The following is an 18100-nucleotide window of genomic DNA, read 5'->3' as shown; positions in this document are numbered from 1 at the left end:
CCTGCAGCAGCCACATCCTCTAGCTTTGAGGCGGACATAAGGAGGGACATGGCAGCTGTTATGGCCAGGTTAGACAGACTGGAGCAGGACAATGCTTGCAATTTCAAACTCCTAAAGTACTGTAAAAATAAGCTGAAGAAGCTGTAATCCAAGATATGGACAGCCTCCCAGTTCCTTCCCTTCTCCTGCTCTATTTTGTAATTAGTTTTAGTGGGTTTTATGTGGGTTGTAATAGGTTAGATGGCATAGATTAGGTTAGTTGTAGGATACAGTAAGTATAGTTGGAGAGTAGGTTTTAGTTTAGTTTTTTGTTTTGAGGGGGTTAGGTGTGGGGCTCTATGTTCAAAAAAATAAAAAGTACAAAAAAATATAAAACATCCATTAAAAAAATTACACAAAAAATATAGATTTGTTCAAGATATAGGTTAAGTTAGTTTATGTGTAGCTTTAGTTTATGTTGTCCTACTTGTATCTTGTCTGTAAAGTGGGATGGGGTTACAGTGTTTAGTGTGTGGCGTTACATGTATAACATACATTTAGATTAGGACAGATAGCTGTAGGGGTAAGTTTAGTTAAGGTAGTATAGATTAGCTTAGTGTAGGATAGTGTTTAGTTTAGGTTTTTATAAGGTGTTGTTTTTAAGTACAAATACATCCTGTTAGTTGTAGACAATTAGGTGTCTATGATGATTGAGTGTCTGGAAGTTCTTCTGTGTGCACTGGCCAAGTTAAAGGAACGCCTTAAGGTATGCTTTCTGTATTGATTTACATGTATAACTATGTATATACCAAGGAGCTGTCTGATTGGCTGCAATATGACATCAGCTACTCAAAAAAAAATTCATGCCCAGTTCCTGACAATCACATTGTGTATGTATCGAGAATCTTTAAGAATGGAACATCAACTGTCATTGCTGAGGTATGTTGAGTTGAGACCCCTACGTGCCATATGTCAACTTGCATGGATATCTGTTCAATACATGCTTTTAAGGCTATGTAAGTTGGTTATTGTCCACAAAACTCAGTCATATTTTTCATTTTAGAGTCCTAGTGAGTGGCTTTGTGTCTGACAATAACCCACACATGTAATTAGGTTCTGTTCTCATTGACATAGCTTCAAACAATCCATAAATTTAGATGAGTTGATCGATCACAGTAAAAGATGGCATGTTACTTGTGAATATGGAGATTTATTTAGATGAGCAAGTTTATTCCTCAATGCAGTACAATACCCAGTTCACTAACCCCATGAGAAATCCTGAGCCATTTAATGTACATTCAGAGTCCAAGGGTGAGGGACATGTCATGAGACATGGGTAGGAAAAGTGTGCATCAGTGAGGAGGTTTCCAAATTGATAATAGGTAGAAATTGAGACAATGACAGTCCATAGCAGGTAAGTCAACAGTGTTTGAGTGAAGAAGGCACATTCCCGGCTGTCACACCACTGGCTTTATCTTAAGGACAGAACTAAGGAGATACTGTGCAAGTGGCACATACTGGTGTTACCAGGTGTTTTACATGTGAAAGTTGTTCCTTCCACATCTTCATTCTCTGATGGCTGTGGTGCCTCCTGCACCATTGGTGGTGCTATTGGTGAAGTTGAGGGGGTCACACACACACACACACACATCAGGGGATAGAAATGTGGAATCAAAGTTCCTGGCAGCTGCCATTTGTGGGCACACATAAGGCATCACTGCAGCAAGGAGGAACTGCTAATTTCTCAACACCGCAGCTACATCACGGTGGTAGGCAGCCATGTTTTTCCTGAGGGAGGCCACTTCTTGCTGTATGGACTCCAGAGCATTTTGTATTGCCCCCAGCCTGTTATCTATCATGCTGCTGCCACTTTGGGAGGGCAACTATTGAAGCCTCTGCCTCAATATAGCAGCTATGTTGGCCACGGACTGCTGGAGTCCACATAGCGGGAGTGGGTGCCTCTGATGCCAGCTGAGTTGTCCTTATTTAGACTGTGGCACCTCTGCACTCCCTCTAGGCTGCCTGCCATGATCTCCATTCCCACCCGCACCTGCTTGGCCAGCTCTCGCTGGACTCCTACCACAGTCCTCTGTAAGGTGATGTCTGGCTCCTCAGAGTCCAGAACTGTGGCAGGACTGGTTGGTGCTGTGTGTTTGTAGTTGGGTGGTTCATGTGGAGGCCCGGCAATGCTGTGTGTCCTCCCTGTGATAAAAGGTGGTGTCTGGAAGGAACCTAGGACATCCCGGAGAGTCTCTTCATTGATCGTTGGCAGCTGGCTATCCATGTCATCTGTAAAATTCAGGACAGGCAGGTCAGCAGGAGGTAAGGCATCATCCTCTGCAATGGGATAGTGAAATGACAATCTATGATTGTAGTGGCTGTTGACATGGGTTTTCATTACTTGCTACTTGTGGCTCATTGACATGTTACAGACCCCATGTTGTAGTTGTTTATTATATGTTGAATTGTGCATCACACATGGGACAACCTTTCAAAGTATTTTATGCATTGATCCCACACCACCATATTCCTTGCAGGCCCCTGGCCCCCAGCCACTGACACAATGGAAGCACATCATTTACATTCCTATTCACCATGGTGGACATTCCCACAGTAGTGTAATGAGTGTTGTCACAATTTTGGTGCTTTATTGCACTGGCACCGTTAATGATGGCACTAGTGAAGCATAGCACAGGAGGTCCATTGCTTACAGTGCTTGTGTAACTTTGTCATCTGCCTTTAGCAGACCCCACACTTGTGCTAATTGGATCCCACAGTGCAAACTTTATGTATTGTCAGCTCCATTAGTTCGTTCCTCCCTACATTAGGGGCATTTCCTTGCCACAGTATATCCGCCACAGGCATAGTTGGTGTCAGGATGTGCAACGTGGATCAATACATGCATTTTGATAGTTTGTTAATGTGGCATGAGGTGAATGGGCAGGTTGGATCCACATTGTCAACTATTTGTATGATGGTACTGTTGCATTAGGGGTTCATGACATTGTGCCCGTAGTGCAACATTGAAGCCACTTGTGCCTGTTCTTATGCATGAAGGTGTCCCTTTATGCACAACACCAACCATTCCCACAACACAGGCAACCTTGTTATGTGGTGAAATGGGAGCTACTTGTACAGCAGCACAAATGATGATCACAGACATGCCCCATATGTTGTATGTTTTCACTTTTGTGCCCGTTCCCAAATGGTGCATAGAGGTGTGTGAGAGTTGTTATTAAGCCACCCTGTGTGAGTTGATTCGGACATGTTGTACACTGAGGCCCTAATTGTTTCGAAAGTGGCGCAGCTCGATGCATCGGCAAGTTTGTTGCACCGCGCTGCACCACTACAGGAATACGGTGCACCCTTGCGTTTCCTCCTGCGCATGCGCAGAATTAAGCTCCCTGCACCAACGCGGGCATCGTTGCACCATAGTACAAGGATGCTTGCGTTTAGAGGATAGATTGTTCATATGCAGGAAGATGTCCCTTCCTGCACATAAAGAAGCTGTTATAGCAATTTGGCATTTCCCTGTTTGCTGCAGGATGCAGCACACATAAGAAGGCCAATGGCACGAAGAGGAAGGAAAGCATTTTGCCTTGTGTGCTGCAGGATGCACACACATAAGAAGGGCAATGACATGAGGAGGATGGAAAGCATTTTGCCATGTTGCGCCATCCTAACACCACCCCAGGGGTGGTGTTGACTTTAGTCACAGTCTCAGGTTAACATGTAGTTTTGGATTTGGGGAAAAAACAATATGCAATGGGTGTTGTTGTGGCAAAGCCACACTGATTGCACGCCCCTTCCAGGCAAAGTGCTGAGTGTGTAGGGACCATATTTACAAGGTGGTGTTAAGCCACTGTAAGTGGCTTGAGTCAATGTTGTGTATACATGTCGGAGTGCATAGCACCACCATAGCGTCACTAAAAGTGAGGCTTCGGTGGCAATGGGGCCTTTTGATTTTAGTCCTATGTATCCCAAAGCAACCCATTGGCATGCATTTAGTGGGTCTTATGTGCCTCCCCGTTCTGCCATTTGTGAAATTCCAGATAAGTCCCCCCTGCAATTTACCATGCATTTGTGGTAGTTCATCCTAGTCTGCGCTATCCTGTACTCCATTTCCAGTGACCAGCTCCTCCGAGCTGACTGCTGCCACCATCTCCTCCAGCTCATCCAGGTCCACCTGGGGTGCAGGACTTCCACCTCCAGCCTGCAGTGCTGCCTTTTGGGTCCTGGACAGTTTCTCCTTAGTTCTGCCCTTGCAATCGTGCCAGCGCTTCTTACAATCAGTGACAGTCTTCTTCACCTCTGCCATGCTGTTGAATTTATCTACTATTGCCTGCCATATTGTCTCTATCCTAATTTGGAGGTGGCGAAGAGCTGGTGTTGGTGCTCCGTTACCTCTCTGACCAAGATTTCATTCTACTCGTCACTAAAGTGTCACTTTCTCTTCTCCTTCTCCTGGGACTTTGCTGGCCCCTCCTGGCTGGTACTGGGCTGGTTGGGATCTCTCTGGGGTCTCTCCTGGCCTGCATTCTCCATCTTGTTTCCCATTTTTTCCGTGCTCACGCATTCATTTTTACGCTAATGCTGCTAAATATGGCACTAACACATTTCGCTTCTAAAACCTTGCCGCTAATTGTGCTAGCGCCACTTTTGCAGCATTGGCATCATTTTTCTTTCCGGCATGTTGCAAAGGTTAGCATCATTTTTTTTAATGCTAACCATTCCTTAGCGCCGTTCTGCGTCATTTTATAAATATAGTGCACAGATGGCACTAAGGAATGGCGTTAGCTAGCGGAAATATTTTTGACGCATACTGCACGAGCACAATTGTGCATATTTTTTTTAAATATTGGCCAAAATGTTAGAGCACATTGAATACATTTCTGCATTTGTACACATTCGAACATATTCTGTCACAATGTCCTCCAAATTTTTCCCATTACAAAAAGACAGGCTGTGATATTGCAATATTACAATATGTCATTGTCTGTGCCCCAGCCGTACCACACCCTACAGGGTATTTAAATTAATCAGCACATCAATACTTCCTGTCCAGTGAATGACGGGTTTTTCCAAGCCTGACATTGTAAATTATAGAGCCAATTCCTAAAGGTATTTATGAGTACTTAGAGTACTACTATAAAAGTACTACTTCTTCATGTACTAACACATGCCTTTGTGAATTGGCCCCGAAATGACGAACCCCTTGTTAGTAATAGTGCAAAGAGGGCACAGTACCTTCTATGTGCACCAGATGTATATTAATATTTCCTGAACATTTCGATTTTAGATGTGTTGGTGCCCATTCATAAATATACTTAAGAGTACGAGAAGTATTGCTGCAGGTGCCCAACTCCATATACTCTTTAATGTTTTTGAGATGCGGCCCCAGTTTCCTGAGGCTCTCCGTCCCTTTCCACATAAAGTCTTAAAAATCCCTAAACATGATTCTTTTCAATCTTAAAGGACTGGAATATATAAGCACATTAGCAGTAAGCAGTTAGATAGGAATGATTATTTCGTCCATCCATCTCCCAGAATTGTTGAACGTGTTTCAATTCAAGCCTAGCCTGCCAGTTAATCAGGCACCATTCCCATGCTAAAAATAAAGACCGGGGGCCAGATGTAGCAAATCGGCAATTTGCGACTTGCAAATTGCGAGTCCCTGCGACTCGCAATTTGCAAGTCGCAAATTGCTATGCAGTACGGTGTCTCAGACACCGACTGCAACTCGCTATGGGGTCGCAATGACCCACCTCATGAATATTCATGAGGTGGGTCGCAAATTGCGGCCCCATAGCGAGTATAGGCACTCGCTAACATGGAGGCCTGCTGACGTCAGCAGACCTCCATGTTCATGACCTGCTTTTCAATAAAGCAGTTTTTTTTTTTAAGTGTAGCCCGTTTTCCTTGCAAAAATATATTTGGGTCCAGTCACAAACTGGAAGGGGTCCCCTGGGGACCCCTTCCAATTTGCGAGTGGGTTACCATCCACTTGAAGTGGATGGTAACTGCGATGCATCCCTCTGCGACTCGCAAATAGGAAGGGAACACCCCTTCCTATTTGCGAGTCGGAAATGCATATTGCGAGTCGGTAACGACTCGCAATATGCATTTCTGCATTGGCAAACGCGTTTAGAGAGTCGCAAATGGCAAAATTTGCTACATCTGGCCCCAGATGTTTTCGCTGCCATTGAAAAAAAAATGATAATGACAAATTATCTTAATTGGTTTTGCAGCAAATTTTTTTGTTCCAAAGCTACTTTTTGACCTGTACATTTTTGTCAATTAATCAGTGGGTAAAATTCAGTTTCCCACTTGATGATCACACAACTTTGAAATTAGACCAATTCTCCAGTGACTACTGCTTGGTTTAAATTGTATTTAAATAGCTAATGTCTTGGCATCAACTGCTACAGGCCCCACTGGTTTAAAAGGCACTTGGAATGAGAGTCCATTCATATTTATATGTCATGCCCTTTTACAAGTGCACCTGGACATATGTTGCGTTTGCAGTGCTTAGAAAGGTCTAACCCCTACATCAGGTCTCCTACCCACACAAAATTCTCCAGGATATGGCCAGAACAGGGAGCCACTGGAAGTGGTCTGAGCAGGCTGAAAATGTCAGCGTCGTTTTCCTCAGAATGTGGAAAATAAGCATGTAAAAGGACCAGTAATATCTGGGTCCATACGGGTATTCACACATTCTGGGAGAAAACTTGCGATTGTTGGAATTTGGAGCAGGGATACAGGTTGGAATACAAGATCCCAGCACCATATTCCAGCAATCTCATAATGAGCGCCCTAGACCCTATACCCTATTTCATGCTAATAAAGAGGAAAGCAGCAACACTTTTGCCATTTCCTTTGTCATCTAACTTCTTTTTCGCTTAACCATTGCAGACGTATGCTTAAAACTAAGGGGCATATTTATGAAAAGTGGCTTTGCACTGTGTGCAGCACTACTTTTCTTGCACCCCATAGCACACCCCTAACGCCACCATGTGTGCGCCGTATTTAAAATACGGTGCACCATGGCAGTAGTTAGGAGATTAGCATCAGAATTTTTGACACTAATCCTGCAAAGCTCATTGAGGCCCATTGTAATCAATGGTGTGCCTCCTTTTAATGCCTGCTGTGAGCAGATGTTAAAAGTGCCACAAAATGGGGATTCCGTGCTTGGGGAGACATGTACCTTCAATGCAGGTCGCAGCTCTAAGGTGTCTGTGGAATTTCATGGATGATCAAGCATAAGTCGATTGGCGTTCCTGAATGGAGTGTACAGGGGTACCAAACAAACCATCCCCCATTAGGGAAAAGCCTATTGTGTCTTAATGTGTAAATCCTTCCAGCCCGGCTGTCTCACATAACCACATTCCTCTCCACAAGGAGGTCTGCATTGTTAGTTTGGAGTCCCAACCCGTGTAACGAAGCGCTGCATGCCCACAGAGAACTCCTCTGGTCACCTTGGGGAGTATCTGAGGAATAGGTGTACCATAAAACACCCCCAGCACGCCGTAAAAATTCATTGAGGTCAGCTCCATTTTGTATGAGGGGTTCGACCTGCCCCCATTGAACCAGTCATTGATAGCAAGGGTTTGAGATGCCAAGTAGTACAGGTAGGGGTTAGTCATACCTAAGCCAATGGCGGGTCACCACCCGTGGGAAATTTTGAAAGATTTATAAATATAATGTAGAATCATCATTTTATAGAGTGCGATCCTTCCCTCTTACATTGTAATGGGAGTGCCTTTTTATCTACTCAGATCTGCTTTTATCCTTCGGAGCAGCGGAGTGAAGTTAAGGTTCCAGTCCAGCTCAAGAAGGAGTGCAATTTGGATCCTCAAGTATCGAGAGCTCAAATGTCACACAGAAATGGACGTCTGCCACTCAACACAGTCTCAAGAGGGATAGAACGGGACCAGCATTGAGTTAGCGTGGTTAACCAGTAGGCCAGAGACTTCTTCACAGAGCTGAAGAATACAAAGGCAGTGGGGGCCCGTCTCTGAAGGGTTTGACAGAAATACGAGGTCGACAGCCACGTATAAAGTAATAAGGTAATTGTGGCCCGTATCCCACTTCCAGCCCTGAACCTGTGCATCACAGCGAATGAGCCTTGCCAGTGGCTTGATAACAAGGTCAAAGAGGAGGGGGGAGAGGGGGCAGCTCTGCTTGTACCTATGTGAATAGGCATCAGGTCTGAGACCACACTATTAAATTGTACCTGCGTAGGCGGGTTTGAATAAAGCAGTTTGACGTAACCACAGAAGTGGGATCCCAGTCCTGATCTCTTTATGACCTTGTCCTGCCATTTGATAAAGTTTTGTTTTGACCAATGACTTTGTGTTTCACCACTGCGCATATTAGTTGCTCAATGTTCACCAGTAGCACATGGTATGTTTTGTTCAGTTTAGCCGCCTATGGGCTTTGACATTGCATTAGTCATTACATTCTGTATTGTGCCTATTGGCTTTGACATGGCATTAGCCATTGCTTTCTGTATTCAGTTTAGCCGCCTATGGGCTTTGACATTGCATTAGCCATTACATTCTGTATTCTGCCTATTGACTTTGACATGCTATTAGATATTCTGCCTATTGGCTTTGACATGATATCATATATTACACTTTGTATTCAGCTTAACTGCCTATTGGCTTTGACATGATATTCAGCTTAACTGCCTATTGGCTTTGACATGATATTATACATTGCATTTTATATTCAGCTCAGCTGCCTATTGGCTTTGACATGATATAAGACATTGCATTTTGTATTCAGCTTAGATGCCTATTGGCTTTGACATGACACTAGACATTGCATTTGATATTTAGGTTAGCTGCCTATTGCCTTTAACATGACATTGCATTTGATATTTAGGTTAGCTGCCCATTGCCTTTAACGTGGAGTTAGACATTGCAGTTGAGAATAGTTCTGTATTTTTCCAAGCTGTGTTTTTGCACCAGAGAACCAAGATGTTTTGCTCTCACAGTAGACTAGACCTGATAAGAGAGAGTACATGGGCGTTGTTTCTCTTCCCTTGAGCTTGGGAACAGGAGTAGTCTTGGAGACCTGGCCAGTCTCCAAAGGGCTTGCTCAGTTTCCCAGGTCTGAGAGGAGGGGGCACACCTTTGTAACGAATGTAACAGGCTGCAGAGAGTCAGATTCGAATCTGCCGGACCTCGTGCTGGAGCTTGGCGCCAGCTGCCAGCATCCCGTGTGGGTAGATGACACTCTTTCTCGCGGCTGACAGGGGTCATCAGCTTGCAGACCTTAGAAAGATGTAGCTGTAAATAGTTCCTACACGGTGAAGTATTTGTTTTGCTTTGCATTCAATATCTTATAAATATAACCTGCTGTGTATATTGCAAACTGATATATTTTGTTTGATTAACGCGGACTTGAAAGCTACTAATTCGTCATTCATATAACAACAATAAAAGTCTTCTTTGACCTCAGAAGTGCATTTCTGTTGTGTTATGTTAGTGCTTAGAAACTAAATAAGAGGAAAGCACTACAATTGGTACCTGGAGTCGTGGGGTCGGTCATTAAGAGGTGATTAAGAAGGGGTTTGACGAGTTAGTAGATTTCTAAGTGCACACTTTAAAAGTGTAATTGTTTTTTGTTGTTTGGAGAGTTACAGAAATTGTTTTCTGTTTGGAGAATCACAGTAGCACGGCAGACCATGTCTGAGAATACATGTGTTGATGAACTGCCTGATGGTGCTAAGAAAAACTGTGAATTGTTTTCTGTTTGGGGAATTACAGAAGAAAATGCATGTGTAGCTAAAAGGCCTGATAATGTTTTGAGAAATAATTCCTGTTGTATATATGTAGAAAACGTGTCTTTTGGAAGTAATGATGACAGAAAGGTCTGGATACCTTTATCTGCTTACAGAGAAATGCAGGAGAAATGTAGGAAGTTGGAACATGAAAATAGGAATTTACGTGAGCAAATTAGCCAGGATACAATAATTCAAAATAATGCTGAAAGTTATAAAAATGAAGAATCTTTCTTGTCCCATTCCAGTAATGAGGGGGTTAAGACAGCTCTGAGCTGCACTGAGTTTCCGTGTGAGCCAGGGTTTTTGGCAGCCAAAATGCATTCCTTAACTGATAACACGGAGGAGAGAGACCAGAATGTGATTTACGAGTTACCGTTGCAAAATGCACAAGTAAAACAAAAGATTTTAGAGCAAGACACCCCGAGTTTCATTAGCTTGTTTGATTTTTGGAAAAAGAATAGCCCTCATTTGAGAGAAATCCTAACACTTTTGTACATGGTCACTGTGAAAAATAATATGCAGCTGCGCGCTTGTGATTTGGCAAATGAAATAATGCAGACTTTAGGTTTCTGCGCAGTGCAAGAAGGAAAAACTGATGTACATGTAACTCAAGAACAAGGAAAGAAAATAGTGCCCCTAGCTAGAATCATACAATGGATCTGGTACTTGCAAGACAGGGCTAGAGTACCACAGATAAAAGAATTACCAATGAAGTTGTGTGCACCATTTGAATTCGTGTCCACTGAAGATAAAAAGCATGTTTGTTTTACTAATGATTCATTGACTGAAATGTTGCTTTCTGGCACAGTAGAAGGAACAGAGTTGTATAATGTGTGTCAGATTTTAAAGCAAGAGCTACGTGAGATGTGTCATTTTTACGCTGATTTTTGGTTCTTTGATAATGTTTTAGCCACATGGCTTGTACCTAACTGGTTCAATTACCTTGCAGATGTTAATGAGAAAAATTCAGAGAGAGAAGTGTACACCCAGAATTCTGCCTTAGTGGGGATGGCTAAGTGGGTGCCCCAGCTGAGAGAAAAAGCCACTTACAGGTGGGCAGAGATGAGAGAGATGCACATTCCCCTAGTTTTGATAAAAACTGTGCAGCATGCACAAAAGCAATCTGTCATGCAAGCAGTCACAGAGCAGTTGGGGAGAGGAAAGTTACCAGAACAGAAATGGCAAATTGATCAGGTTTTAGGGAGAGTGATTGTTGCAAATTACCAAGGAAAAATCGAAATTATGCTGATACCTAGAAAAGAATCTGATTTATTCATACAAATTGGAGACAGAATGGCCCAAATTGACAAAAGTGCAGTGAATGGAGGTTTGGTAAAGAATGAGTCTGCCCCAGCCCTTCTGACAGTGCAAGAAAAAGGAAGCTGTGGCGCAGCAGATAAAAACCTCAGTACTGATGTGTGGGCTGAAGCCCCAAGTGACCCTCCAGAACCTGCAGAAAATATAACAAAGGGCCCCAAAAACGTCCTGCTGATTATAAAACAGGGAAAGAAAGAGGAAGGGTGCAGTTTAAATGAAAAATGTTATTTGCAAGAAAAGTCATACTTGTTTCTTTTGCAGATCCGACCACGTTTCGCCACTGTCCCTGAGTGCGCTGTGTGGTCCCCCTTCCGGTGTGTGCGTGTGGGGTCGGGGAAGGGACCGAATCCCCAACCTGAACCTGGCTGAGTAAAGTGCCAGCACCATGGATCCATTTTGCGCAAACTGCGCCTTACTCTGACTTTTGCTTACCTTCCAGCAAACCTTTCAGGTGGACCGTGCACCTTTACATGAGTAGAACTCATGCCACATCAAATTGCTAACACTGTTGAATTAGAGACTCATTCAGAAAAAAAAATGTGCCCAGTCTTTTCTATGTAGATGTATCTGATGTGAAAAGGTCATGAAATCAATGTGTTAATTCACTTCTATTGCTTTACAGGGATTGCTTTGATCATAATGTTTTTTTTGTGCTGATTTTTTTTTTTTGGGAAATATGAGATATGTGAAACAAAAATTCATTGGTCAAAGGGCGGAATGTCCTGCCATTTGATAAAGTTTTGTTTTGACCAATGACTTTGTGTTTCACCACTGCGCATATTAGTTGCTCAATGTTCACCAGTAGCACATGGTATGTTTTGTTCAGTTTAGCCGCCTATGGGCTTTGACATTGCATTAGTCATTACATTCTGTATTGTGCCTATTGGCTTTGACATGGCATTAGCCATTGCTTTCTGTATTCAGTTTAGCCGCCTATGGGCTTTGACATTGCATTAGCCATTACATTCTGTATTCTGCCTATTGACTTTGACATGCTATTAGATATTCTGCCTATTGGCTTTGACATGATATCATATATTACACTTTGTATTCAGCTTAACTGCCTATTGGCTTTGACATGATATTCAGCTTAACTGCCTATTGGCTTTGACATGATATTATACATTGCATTTTATATTCAGCTCAGCTGCCTATTGGCTTTGACATGATATAAGACATTGCATTTTGTATTCAGCTTAGATGCCTATTGGCTTTGACATGACACTAGACATTGCATTTGATATTTAGGTTAGCTGCCTATTGCCTTTAACATGACATTGCATTTGATATTTAGGTTAGCTGCCCATTGCCTTTAACGTGGAGTTAGACATTGCAGTTGAGAATAGTTCTGTATTTTTCCAAGCTGTGTTTTTGCACCAGAGAACCAAGATGTTTTGCTCTCACAGTAGACTAGACCTGATAAGAGAGAGTACATGGGCGTTGTTTCTCTTCCCTTGAGCTTGGGAACAGGAGTAGTCTTGGAGACCTGGCCAGTCTCCAAAGGGCTTGCTCAGTTTCCCAGGTCTGAGAGGAGGGGGCACACCTTTGTAACGAATGTAACAGGCTGCAGAGAGTCAGATTCGAATCTGCCGGACCTCGTGCTGGAGCTTGGCGCCAGCTGCCAGCATCCCGTGTGGGTAGATGACACTCTTTTTCGCGGCTGACAGGGGTCATCAGCTTGCAGACCTTAGAAAGATGTAGCTGTAAATAGTTCCTACACGGTGAAGTATTTGTTTTGCTTTACATTCAATATCTTATAAATATAACCTGCTGTGTATATTGCAAACTGATATATTTTGTTTGATTAACGCGGACTTGAAAGCTACTAATTCGTCATTCATATAACAACAATAAAAGTCTTCTTTGACCTCAGAAGTGCATTTCTGTTGTGTTATGTTAGTGCTTAGAAACTAAATAAGAGGAAAGCACTACAGACCTGAAGCAGGAAAGACCAGTCCACTGTGTCAAACACCTTTTCAAAGCAGTAGGACTGTGGATGGTGCCAGTAGATGTCAGCGGGCCAACCCAACTTGGAGCCTCCTGAGACTATGACTTGTGTCCCTAGCCGGCATAAAGCCATGTTGGTGAGGGTGGATAAGGGTAGTCAGAATTGTTTTCAGTCGAGTGGCTAGTATTTTGGCAAAAAGATTAATATCCCTATCTCACTGATCCCTATTATTCAGTGAGATGGGTTGATAGGCCACACAGGCACTGGAAGGAGGGCTGGGCTTGGAGATGACCACAATGATGCCCATATCAAGCTCCTGCAGAAAGTGGCCTATTTTAGTGGCTTCCTTGTAAAGCGCAAGCAAGTACAGGGAAATCATATCTCTGTGTGTGCTATAAAACTCTGTAGTGCAGGCTTTGGGGCCAAGTGTTTTTCCAGTTGGCAGGTCAGCGATGACTGTAATCAGTTGGTCTAACAAGTGTCATTGAGCCCATGATACCGTAGGCAGAGATATGTTGTCCGGCAGTGGCGGTCTGTTCAGCATCCAGGCGCGGAACTGCAGCATAGAACTGTCTGTAGTATTCCACAAGTGTTTGGACTATGGCTGGGGTTGAGCATCAGCGTTCAGCACCTCAGTCATCAATTGGGAGGCCAGGGCTCTGGTGGCCAGCCAGTAGAGCAGCTTGCCATTTTTATCTCTCCACTCATATATTCTCATTGTAGAAGTGTGCCAGTCCTAGCACGCCTTCTCTAGCGATATTTGCCAAATCGCAGCATGGGCAACTGCAAGCTAATGAGGAATCTCACCCTGAGGGTCATCTGGAAGTTGTGTCTCTAGATGCAGGGCCTATGCCTACAAACGAGTCACACGGAGGAGCCTGTCTTTTACCCTCGTCCAGATAATACTTTTGGCGTACCCTCTAAATGGTAGCTTTACAGGCCGCCCACAAGGTGGTGGCCCACTCCATCTTTTCATGATTGATCTGCAAGTGTGCTATCAGCTCTTCAGAGAGTGCGCAAGAACAACTCTTGTCTGTAAGATGCCATGGGTTGAGGCGCCACATAGGTCGTTGGTGGGGGGCCCTAGAAATGAAACGGAGCAGCACAGGGGAGTGGTCAGAAATCTCTCTGGGAAACATTTGCATCTCCAAAATATATAAGCAGTCAGTGAGTAAAAAATCATGAGTATAAAATCTATGCATGTCAGAGTGGTGGGCTTCTGAAGTGTGTGTGTGTGCTGCCATTGTCAAGGATGCCATAGCCTCCATATGTAGCATAGACTAAGGGTGTCCACCCAGTTGGACAGCTGGCAGGCTTGCGTACACCTGTGCCTGGAGGAGGTTACCTGTGAAGTCAGTTTGAGGATCAAGTATGGCATTGATATCCCTTCCCACCACCATGGTACCACCCAGGAGCAACAGGATGAGTTATGTTAGGATCTGAAGAAATGGCTTATCAACCAAAGGAGGGGTGTAGATGCACAGCAGATTAAGGCCACTCCATGTTTTAGGGCAAGATATTGGTCCTGAGAATAGGGGAGGACTTGAATATTCACCATGGAAAAGGAGAGGTGAAGGGGTGTCTCCAATTCTCCCCATGGGCAACTGTCAACCATTGCTCCTTCGTGTCTCTTGCTCGCTTCAGGGCGATGTGGCCAAAAGGTTATGGTTATCTGTAGGCTGGGATGAGACGGAGGGAGAGAGAACAGGCTGCCCGGTTGGCTTGGACCCCCAGGGCCACCACTATTCCAGAGGCCCCTGCACCATGGGGATCGAAGTTTCTTAGTCTTCACCTCCATACCCCCTGACCTGTTTTGGTGTGTCCTCATCAGCTCCAGGGTTTGAGAGCAGAAGCGTTGATGGTGCCTTACAGGCATCATAAAGGTTTAGGGTGTGCCGCCGGGTCCCACCTGGCCTCTAGATCCCACCAGGCCTGGCAGTTCAGCCAGCCTCCCTGTCGCTGAGGAGAAACCCTCGCCGGTCTCAGGGGCAAAGATGCTGGTCAACCACAAGTGTCAGAAGACAAGAGCAGAGGCCTCCCGAAATACTTAGCTGCACCACCCGGTCTCGCCAGGCTGAGTGATTGCACTTGACTGGCAGCTCAGCCTGCATTGTTTCACCAATAGGAGAACCCCGCTGGTGTTAGGTGTGTGGACACCAGGCAATGGGCCCGTGCCTCGGTGCAGAGCCACTCTGGGACTGATGCTGCTGGCCCAGCAGTGAGGGAGGCCCCCGCTACCAGGGACTGCAGCAGCCCGGGAGTCTTGAGAGGGTCGTCATCTTGAGTGCGGCCGACACCTGCTCCTAGAGCTGTTCCGTCGCCTGGGGCTGCCCCTTGGAAGACCATGGCTCCAACTGGCCTGAACCAGGGATCCCCAGGCTCCACTGGCCTCTGATGGCAGGGAGGTGCTCGGGAAGCACTGGATATGGGCATCTTCCAGCAGCAGATGACAGAGGGGGTCTGGATCACTCTTAGAGTGCTACTGATATCACAAGGTTCCACATCTTAATATGTTTTAGCAAATAACTCCTGTTTCCTATGCTTCATCATTGAATCTCCTCACCTCTTTTCTCCAGCTGCATGCACTAGGCCCAAGCTGCTTCCTACTCCATCTTCAATAATGTCCCCGTCTCCTAAACTGAGCTGTCTTTCCATTAGCAGCAAAACCCTCCTCAGCGGAGTTCCTTTTGTATACTGAGATACAGCCATTCAGTGAGAAATTGGGTTGTTATTTGAGTGAGTTGGAAACCCTGCTCAAACAACAGCCACAATCCTGTGAAGATTACCCAAAAAGTCACTCAATTAGCCTGTGCTTAACCCCCTTTGCCGTTTGGCACAAAAAGCAGTCACACTTAACTAGCAGCAATGAGTAAAGTATTCATGCATAACACAAACAGTAATAACGTGAAAGTGAAAATATAGCACAATAAAAGTCTGACATCAACAAAGGAAAATAGAGTAAATTTTAATAAATTATTTAACACCAAACATCCCATGAGTTGAACCAGATTCCTTAATGTTTAAATTTTAAGGTAAAAACTAGTATCTAAAAGATAAAAGCACCAACTGCAGACATCGAGTCACACAAGAGAGGGACAAAGTCTAAACTTATGGCTAACCGCAATGTGGGCCGGGTTGGATTCTAGAAGTGGATTGGGATTGGTCTGGATTTACCTTCGGACTAATAAGAGATTTAGTAAAAAATACCTCAGAAGGTAAAGTTCAGTGGGGCAAGGCTGTAAACAGGATCCAAAGAGGAGATGCTGACATTGGGGAGCCGTGGTACGAATCTGTGGTGAAGATTTCTATGTTTGGACTTTTTTGAAAGTCAAAAATGTCCAGTGGGACAACACTGTAGGCTGTAGGTGACATGGACTCCATGAGGCTGGATACCTCTTCTGGAAGAGCTGCTGAACAGGATTTGCTGCTGTGGAGAACGTAGCGGGAGCTGCCACGAAGTCAGGCCAACCGACAATGCACCTCTGGTGGATCAATGAGCTGGTAGATCCCAGTCTCCTCTCGGTTCACAGAGCACTTGTAGCAAAAACAAATCTAAGTCCTAAGTTTTGGCTTTTGGCAATCTGGGCACCGTTAGCACCACTTTCAAGGGTCCAGGACTGCAGAAGCATGACTTGATGGGCCAGGACTCACTCAGGCTGGGTTCAGGTGTGGGTTCAGGTGGTTGGAGCCTTTTCTGCCCCTAAGGCTCTGATCAGGAGGCCAGACAATTAGCTCTTGGAGTCACAGAGTAGTCCTGGGTTCAAACAGAGGAACAATTCTCAAACAGGGGGGCAGACCTCTTAGCATTCAAATCAGGCTTCAGGCAGTAGAGCAGTCCTTCCAAGTGCAACAAAATACAGCACTGAGAGTCCTTCCGGGGTCCAGAAAATGAACTGCAGGGTCGGTCTGAGGTTCCTATTTTATACCTAGTGACGTGTTTGAAGGAGGGAGAAGTTTCTAGACATTCTCTTTGAAGTGCTCGGAATTTGTTGCCTCCCTGACTCACACTTGGCTGCAGGCACAAAGCACTAGTGTGAAGTTCTTTCTGTGAAGCTAGGGCACAGCCTATTGATTTGCAAGTGGGGCTGTGCCTATTTCTGCCCCCAAATACTGCCAGGGATGGTCCATCCAATTAATCCTGCTATTGCGTGGCTGTCTTCAAGGAATATACAGGGTCCAACTGCTAACTACATCTAGTTGTATTACCCTAGAACAGGCTGCAGGCACCAAATAACTAGGGCAGGAAAATTGCAACTTTCTGTAACTTAAAACTGTACTTTACCATTAAAGAAGATTTTAAATTACAACTTCTCAGACACCAATCACGAATCCTCTATCTGTTCCCAAACAAAAGTTAGCACTTATTAAATGTAATAAGACAACCCAATTTTATCCTTTGGGAGAGATAGGCCTCAAAGTACGTAAACACAAATTTGTGAGCTTTTCACTCCCAGGGCATGTAAAACTAAAAAAGTAAACCTCCAACCTTTTAATTACATTGCACTCTGCCCTATGAGCTGCTTAAGGCCCACATTAGCAGTGACTTATAGGTAATTATTTATTTATATTTATTTAGTATTACATAGAGCGCACATGACTTGTCTGGGTACCAGAGCAGTGTACATAAAGCAATCAAGTCATTCAAAATGGGAAAAGAGAAAAACAAATGACAATCAGAGAAGGAATAATCATGGAGTTACATATATACAGAATATTTTAAGCATATCATCCAACGATTCCGCCCAGCGCTAGACCAGCTGAAGAAGGATCAAGGCTTCCAGAGAAGGAATCTATGCATCAAGAACTTTTTTGCTTTTTTTTTAAGGAGGCAGTTGAGGGGCTTATTATGAGTTCAGGTGGTAAAGTGTTCCAAATTCTTGAGACAAGGCCATAGAAGGAGCGGTTGTAGGTTTTCTTTCTTTTGAACTTCTGTCGTCTCAACAATAGGGAGTTAGTGCTTCTTAAGGGGTGACTATCCTTGGATAGCACAAGTTTTTTGGCCAAGTAGACGGGAGTATTATGGTGCAGGGCCCTTAGCATTATGCATGCAACCTTCAATTGGATTC

Source organism: Pleurodeles waltl, chromosome 9 (assembly GCF_031143425.1).
Source record: "Pleurodeles waltl isolate 20211129_DDA chromosome 9, aPleWal1.hap1.20221129, whole genome shotgun sequence".
Lineage (NCBI taxonomy): Eukaryota > Metazoa > Chordata > Amphibia > Caudata > Salamandridae > Pleurodeles > Pleurodeles waltl.
The sequence above is the reverse complement of the archived record's forward strand: the minus strand, read 5'-3'. Positions refer to the sequence as shown.